This window comes from Triticum dicoccoides, chromosome 7A (genome assembly GCF_002162155.2).
Source record: "Triticum dicoccoides isolate Atlit2015 ecotype Zavitan chromosome 7A, WEW_v2.0, whole genome shotgun sequence".
NCBI lineage: Eukaryota > Viridiplantae > Streptophyta > Magnoliopsida > Poales > Poaceae > Triticum > Triticum dicoccoides.
In genome coordinates, this window is record NC_041392.1 from 621,357,720 (window position 1) to 621,366,078 (window position 8,359).

Here is an 8,359-nt window from a genome sequence, read left to right on the forward strand (position 1 = left end):
AGGTAAATGTAGAGGTAGCGTGCCGACGGCGATCACATCGACTCTGGAACCATTCCCGACGCGCATTGTCACCTCGTCCTTCGCCAGTCTCCGCTTATTCCGCAGCTCCTGCTGTGAGTTACAAATATGAGCAACGGCACCGGTATCAAATACCCAGGAGTTACTACGAGTACTGGTAAGGTACACATCAATTACATGTATATCAAATATACCTTTAGTGTTGCCGGCCTTCTTATCCGCTAAGTATTTGGGGCAGTTCCGCTTCCAGTGACCCTTCCCCTTGCAATAAAAGCACTCAGTCTCAGGCTTGGGTCCATTCTTTGACTTCTTCCCGGCAACTGGCTTACCGGGCGCGGCAACCTCTTTGCCGTCCTTCTTGAAGTTCTTCTTACCCTTGCCCTTCTTGAACTTAGTGGTCTTATTGACCATCAACACTTGATGTTCTTTCTTGATTTCAACCTCTACTGACCTCAGCATAGAAAATACTTCAGGAATGGTCTTTACCATCCCCTGCATATTGTAGTTCATCACAAAGCTCTTGTAGCTTGGTGGGAGCGACTGAAGGATTCTGTCAATGACTGCCTCATCAGGGAGGTTAATATTCAGCTGGGTCATACAGTTGTGCAACCCAGACATCTTGAGTATGTGCTCACTGACAGAACTATTTTCCTCCATCTTACAACTATAGAACTTGTCGGAGATGTCATATCTCTCGACCCGGGCGTGAGCTTGGAAAACTAGTTTCAGCTCCTCGAACATCTCATATGCTCCGTGATGCTCAAAACGCTTTTGGAGCCCCGGTTCTAAGCTGTAAAGCATGCCGCACTGAACGAGGGAGTAATCATCAGCACGAGACTGCCAAGCATTCATAATGTCTTGGTTCTCTGGGACGGGAGCGTCACCTAGAGGTCCTTCTAGGACATATTGTTTCCTGGCAGCTATGAGGATGATCCTCAGGTTCCGGACCCAGTCCGTATAGTTGCTGCCATCATCTTTCAGCTTGGTTTTCTCTAGGAACGCGTTGAAGTTCATGTTGACATGAGCGTTGGCCATTTGATCTACAAGACATATTTGCAAAGGTTTTAGACTAAGTTCATGATAATTAAGTTCTAATCAAATTATGAACTCCCACTCAGATTAGACATCCCTCTAGTCATGTAAGTGTTACACGATCCGAGTCAACTAGCCCATGTCCGATCATCACGTGAGATGGACTAGTCATCATCGGTGAACATTCTCATGTTGATCGTATCTTCCATACGACTCGTGTTCGACCTTTCGGTCTCCGTGTTCCGAGGCCATGTCTGTACATGCTAGGCTCGTCAAGTTAACCCTAAGTGTTTTTGCTGTGTAAAACTGTCTTACACCCGTTGTATGTGAACGTAAGAATCCATCACACCCGATCATCACGTGGTGCTTAGAAGCGACGAACTTTAGCAACGGTGCACAGTTAGGGGAGAACACTTCTTGAAATTGTTGTAAGGGATCATCTTATTCACTACCGTCGTCCTAAGTAAACAAGATGCATAAAACATAATAAACATCACATGCAATTATATAAAGTAGTGACATGATATGGCCAATATCATATAGCTCCTTTGATCTTCATCTTTGGGGCTCCATGATCATCTTGTCACCGGCATGACACCATGATCTCCATCACCATGATCTCCATCATCGTGTCTTCATGAAGTTGTCACGCCAACGACTACTTCTACTTCTACGACTAACGCATTTAGCAATAAAGTAAAGTAGTTTACATGGCGTTCTTCAATGACACGCAGGTCATACAAAAAATAAAGACAACTCCTATGGCTCCTGCCGGTTGTCATACTCATCGACATGCAAGTCGTGAATCCTATTACAAAGAACATGATCTCATACATCACAATTCATCATTCATCACAACTTCTGGCCATATCACATCACATGATCAATCGCTGCAAAAACAAGTTAGACGTCCTCTAATTGTTGTTGCATCTTTTACGTGGCTGCAATTGGGTTCTAGCAAGAACGTTTTCTTACCTACGAATAACCACAACGTGATTTTGTCAACTTCTATTTACCCTTCATAAGGACCATTTTCATCGAATCCGCTCCAACTAAAGTGGGAGAGACAAACACCCGCCAGCCACCTTATGCAACTAGTGCATGTCAATCGGTGGAACCGGTCTCACGTAAGCGTACGTGTAAGGTTGGTCCGGGCCGCTTCATCCCACAATGCCGTTGAAGCAAGAAAAGACTAGCAGTGGCAAGTAAGTTGACAAGATCCACGCCCACAACAAAATTGTGTTCTACTCGTGCAAAGAGAACTACGCATAAACCTGGCTCATGATGCCACTGTTGGGGAACGTTGCAGAAAATTAAATTTTTTCCTACGGTTTCACCAAGATCCATCTATGAGTTCATCTAAGCAACGAGTCAAGGGGAGAGTTTGCATCTACATACCACTTGTAGATCGAGTGCGGAAGCGTTCAAGGGGATGGTGATGATGGAGTCGTACTCGTCGTGATTCGGATCACCGATGACCAAGTGCTGAACGGACAGCACCTCCGTGTTCAACACACGTACGGGACGTTCGACGTCTCCTCCGTCTTGATCCAGCAAGGAGGAAGGAGAGGTTGAGGAAGGCAGCTCCAAGGGCAGCACGACGGTGTGGTGCAGTTGGTGCAGCAGTATTCCGACAGAGCTTCGCCGAGCACGTACGGAGGAGGAGAGGTGTTGGGGAGGGGAGGGGCTGCGCCTTTAGTTGTGGTGTTGCAGCCCTCCCCTCACCCCTCTATATATAGGAGGAGAGGGGCAAGGGGGCCGGCCCTCTAGGGGAAACCCTAGAGGGGGGCGGCGGCCAAAAGGGTGGGGGGCTTGCCCCCCAAGCAAGGGGGTTGCGCCCCCTTTAGGGTTTCCCCCCAACCCTAGGCGCATGGGACCAAGGGGGGGCGCCAAGCCCACTAGGGGCTGGCTGCTATCCCTACGCAGCCCAAGTGCCCCCCCGGGAGGGGTGGTCCCTCCCGGTGGACCCCCGGAACCTTTCCGGTGGTCCCGGTACAATACCGGTATGACCCCGAAACTTTCCGGTGCCCGTTTAACAACTTCCCATATATAAAACTTTACCTCCGGACCATTCCGGGACTCCTCGTGACGTCCGGGATCTCATCTGGGACTCCGAACAACATTCGGTAATCACATACTTGTCTTCCTGATAACCCTAGCGTCACCGAACCTTAAGTGTGTAGACCCTACGGGTTCGGGAGACATGCAGACATGACCGTGACTCTTCGGTCAATAACCAACAGCGGGATCTGGATACCCATGTTGGATCCCACATGCTCCTCGATGATGTCATCGGATGAACCACGATGTCGAGGATTCGATCAAACCCCGTATACAATTCCCTTTGTCAATCGGTACGTTACTTGCCCGAGACCCGATCGTCGGTATCCCAATACCTTGTTCAGTCTCGTTACCGGCAAGTCACTTTACTCATACCGTAATGCATGATCCCGTGACCAAACACTTGGTCACCTTGAGCTCATTATGATGATGCATTACCGAGTGGGCCCAGAGATACCTCTCCGTCATACAGAGTGACAAATCCCAGTCTCGATCCGTGTCAACCCAACAGACACTTTCGGAGATACCTGTAGTGCACCTTTATAATCACCCAGTTACGTTGTGACGTTTGGTACACCCAAAGCACTCCTACGGTATCCGGGAGTTACACGATCTCATGGTCGAAGGAAGAGATACTTGACATTGGAAAAGCTCTAGCAAACGAACTAACCGACCTTTGTGCTATGCTTAAGATTGGGTCTTGTCCATCACATCATTCTCCTAATGATGTGATCCCGTTATCAACGACATCCAATGTCCATAGCCAGGAAACCATGACTATCTGTTGATCACAACGAGCTAGTCAACTAGAGGCTCACTAGGGACATATTGTGGTCTATGTATTCACACGTGTATTACTATTTCCGGATAATACAATTATAGCATGAATAAAAGACTATTATCATGAACAAAGAAATATAATAATACTTTTATTATTGCCTCTAGGGCATATTTCCAACAAGAAGCCCAAGTCTGGTCCTAAGCCTGAGACTAAGTGTTTCTACTGCAAAGGGACTGGTCACTAGAAGCGGAACTACCCCAAGTGATTGGCAGATAAGAAGGATGGCAAAGTGAACATAAGTATATTTGATATACATGTTATTGATGTGTACTTTACTAGTGTTTATAGCAACCCCTCAGTATTTGATACTAGTTCAGTTGCTAAGATTAGTAACTCGAAACAGGAGTTGCAGAATAACAGAGACTAGTTAAGGGTGAAGTGACGATGTGTGTTGGAAGTGGTTCCAAGATTGATATGATCATCATCGCACACTCCCTATACTTCCGGGACTAGTGTTGAACCTGAATAAGTGTTATTTGGTGTTTGCGTTAAGCATGAATATGATTTGATCATGTTTATTGTAATACGGTTATTCATTTAAGTAAGAGAATAAATTGTTGTTCTGTTTACATGAATAAAACCTTATATGGTTACACACCCAATGAAAATAGTTCGTTGGATCTCGATCGTAGTGATACACATAATCATAATATTGAAACCAAAAGATGCAAAGTTAATAATGATAGTGCAACTTATTTGTAGCACTGCCGTTTAGGTCATATTGGTGTAAAGCGCATGAAGAAACTCCATGCTGATGGGATTTTGGAATCACTTGATTATGAATTACTTGATGCTTGCGAACCATGCCTCATGGGCAAGATGACTAAGACTCCGTTCTCCGGAGCGAGCAACTGACTTATTGGAAATAATACATACTGATGTATGCGGTCCGATGAGTGTTAAGGCTCACGACAAGTATCATTATTTTCTGAACTTCACAGATGATTTGAGCAGATATGGGTATATCTACTTGATGAAACATAAGTCTGAAACATTTGAAAAGTTCAAAGAATCTCAGAGTGAAGTGGAAAATCATCATGACAAGAAAATAAAGTTTCTACGATCTGATCGCGGAGACAAATATTTGAGTTACGAGTTTGGTCTTCAATTAAAACAATGTGGAATAGTTTCACAAACTCATGCCACATGGAACACCACAACATAATGGTGTGTCCGAACGTCATAACCGTACTTTATTGGATATAGTGCAATCTATGATGTCTCTTACCGATCTACCACTATCATTTTGGGGTTATGCATTAGAGACAGCTGCATTCACGTTAAAAGGGCACCATCTAAATCTGTTGAGACGACACGTATGAACTGTGGTTTGGCAAGAAACCAAAGTTGTCGTTTCTTAAAGTTTGGGGTTGCAATGCTTATGTGAAAAAGTTTCATCCTGATAAGCTCAAACCCAAATCGGAAAAGTGTGTCTTCATAGGATACCCAAAAAGTTAATGTTGGGTACACCATCTATCACAAATCCAAAGGCAAGACATTCATTGCTAAGAATGGATCCTTTCTAGAGAAGGAGGTTCTCTCGAAAGAAGTGAGTGGGAGGAAAGTAGAACTTGATAAGGTAATTGTACCTTCTCCCTTATTGGAAAGTAGTTCATCACAGAAATATGTTCCTGTGACTACTACACCAATTAGTGAGGAAGCTAATGATGATGATCATGTAACTTCAGATCAAGTTACTACCGAATCTCGTAGGTAAACCAAAGTGAGTCCGCACCAGAGTGGTACGGTAATCCTGTTCTGGAGGTCATGCTACTTGACCATGACGAACCTACGAACTATGAAGAAGCGATGGTGAGCCCAGATTCCGCAAAATGGCTTGAGGCCATGAAATCTGAGATGGGATCCATGTATGAGAACAAAGTATGGACTTTGGTTGACTTGCCCGATGATCGGCAAGCAATTGAGAATAAATGGATCTTCAAGAGGAAGACGGACGCTGATAGTAGTGTTACTATCTACAAAGCTAGAATTGTCGCAAAAGGTTTTCGACAAGTTCAAGGTGTTGACTACGATGAGAGTTTCTCACTCGTATCTATGCTTAAGTCTGTCCGAATCATGTTAGCAATTGCCGCATTTTATGAAATCTGGCAAATGGATAAACAAAACTGCATTCCTTAATAGATTTATTAAAGAAGAGTTGTATATGATACAACCAGAAGGTTTTGTCAATCCTAAAGGTGCTAACAAAATATGCAAGCTCCAGCGATCCATCTATGGACTGGTGCAAGCATCTCGGAGTTGGAATATACGCTTTGATAAGTTGATCAAAGCATATAGTTTTATACAGACTTGCGATGAAGCCTGTATTTACAAGAAAGTGAGTGGGAGCACTACAACATTTCTGATAAGTATATGTGAATGACATATTGTTGATCGGAAATAATGTAGAATTATTCTGCAAAGCATAAAGGAGTGTTTGAAAGGAATTTTCCAAAGAAAGACCTCGGTGAAGCTGCTTACATATTGAGCATCAAGATCTATAGAGATAGATCAAGACGCTTGATAAGTTTTTTCAATGAGTACATACCTTGACAAGATTTTGAAGTAGTTCAAAATGGAACAGTCAAAGAAAGAGTTCTTGCCTGTGTTGCAAGGTGTGAAATTGAGTAAGACTCAAAGCCCGACCACGACAGAAGATAGAAATAGAATGAAAGTCATTCCCTATGCCTCAGCCATAGGTTCTATAAAGTATGACATGCTGTGTACCAGATCTATTGTATAACCTACACTGTGTTAAGCAAGGGAGTACAATAGTGATCTAAGAGTAGATCACTGGACAGCGGTCAAAATTATCCTTAGTGGAATAAGGAAATATTTCTCAATTATGGAGGTGACAAAAAGGTTCGTCGTAAAAAGTTACGTCGATGCAAGTTTTGACACGGATCTGGATGATTCTAAGTCTCGATCTAGATACATATTGAAAGTGGGAGCAATAAGCTAGAGTAGCTCCGTGCAGAGCATTGTTGACATAGAAACTCGCAAAATACTTACGGATCTAAATGTGACAGACCCGTTGACTAAAATTATCTCACAGGCAAAACATGATCACACCTTAGTACTCTTTGGGTGTTAATCACATAGCGATGTGAACTAGATTACTGACTCTAGTAAACCCTTTGGGTGTTGATCACATATCGATGTGAACTATGGGTGTTAATAACATGGTGATGTGAACTATTGCTGTTAAATCACATGGCGATGTGAACTAGATTATTGACTCTAGTGCAAGTGGGAGACTGAAGGAAATATGTCCTAGAGGCAATAATAAAGTTATTATTTATTTCCTTATATCATGATAAATGTTTATTATTCATGCTAGAATTGTATTAAACGGAAACATAATACTTGTGTGAATACATAGACAAACAAAGTGTCACTAGTATGCCTCTACTTGACTAGCTCGTTAATTGAAGATGGTTATGTTTCCTAACCATAAACAAAAGAGTTGTTATTTGATTAACGGGATCACATCATTAGGAGAATGATGTGATTGACATGACCCATTCCATTAGCTTAGCACCCGATCGTTTAGTATGTTGCTATTGCTTTCTTCATGACTTATACATGTTCCTATGACTATGAGATTATGCAACTCCCGTTTGCCGGAGGAACACTTTGTGTGCTACCAAACGTCACAACGTAACTGGGTGATTATAAGGGAGCTCTACAGGTGTCTCCAAAGGTACATGTTGGGTTGGCGTATTTCGAGATTAGGATTTGTCACTCCGATTGTCGGAGAGGTATCTCTGGGCCCTCTCGGTAATGCACATCACATAAGCCTTGCAAGCATTGCAACTAATGAGTTAGTTGTGAGATGATGTATTACGGAACGAGTAAAGAGACTTGCCGGTAACGAGATTGAACTAGGTATTAAGATACCGACGATCGAATCTCGGGCAAGTAACATACCGATGACAAAGGGAACAACGTATGTTGTTATGCGGTCTGACCGATAAAGATCTTCGTAGAATATGTAGGAGCCAATATGGGCATCCAGGTCCCGCTATTGGTTATTGACTGGAGACGTGTCTCGGTCATGTCTACATTGTTCTCGAACCCGTAGGGTCCGCACGCTTAAGGTTTCGATGACAGTTATATTATGAGTTTATGAGTTTTGATGTACCAAAGTTAGTTCGGAGTCCCGGATGTGATCACTGACATGAAGAGGAGTCTCGAAATGGTCGAGACATAAAGATTGATATATTGGACGGCTATATTCGGACACCGGAAGTGTTCCGGGTGATTTCGGAGAAAACAGGAGAGCCGAAGGGTTACCGGAACCCCCCCGGGAGAAGTAATGGGCCATATGGGCCTTAGTGGAGAGATAGAGGGGCTGCCAGAGGTGGGCCGCGCGCCTCCTCCCCCTGGTCCGAATTGGACTAGGAG